Below are 253 nucleotides of genomic sequence, written 5' to 3'. Positions count from 1 at the left end.
ACTGCCTATTCTGCTCCCCATTCTGACTATGGTAAATCCTCTCACCACCCCTGCACCCCATTTCTGTATGCATAATAAATAAATCTTAAAAAAAAAAAAGGTGTTTACAGAAAAACTGGAAAGGCTGGTGAGAGGCCCACTGACTCCTCAGGAAGGTTCAGTAGGTACAAGGAGGCTGGACCTGGACTAAATCTACCCGCCCTCCCCCCGTTCGCCCCCTCAGGGCTCAGCTGCCATCCGCAGCCAAGCCAGA

Source organism: Condylura cristata, unplaced genomic scaffold, assembly GCF_000260355.1.
Source record: "Condylura cristata isolate star-nosed mole 26May11 unplaced genomic scaffold, ConCri1.0 scaffold00020, whole genome shotgun sequence".
Classification (NCBI taxonomy): domain Eukaryota; kingdom Metazoa; phylum Chordata; class Mammalia; order Eulipotyphla; family Talpidae; genus Condylura; species Condylura cristata.
This window is presented reverse-complemented; position numbering follows the sequence as displayed.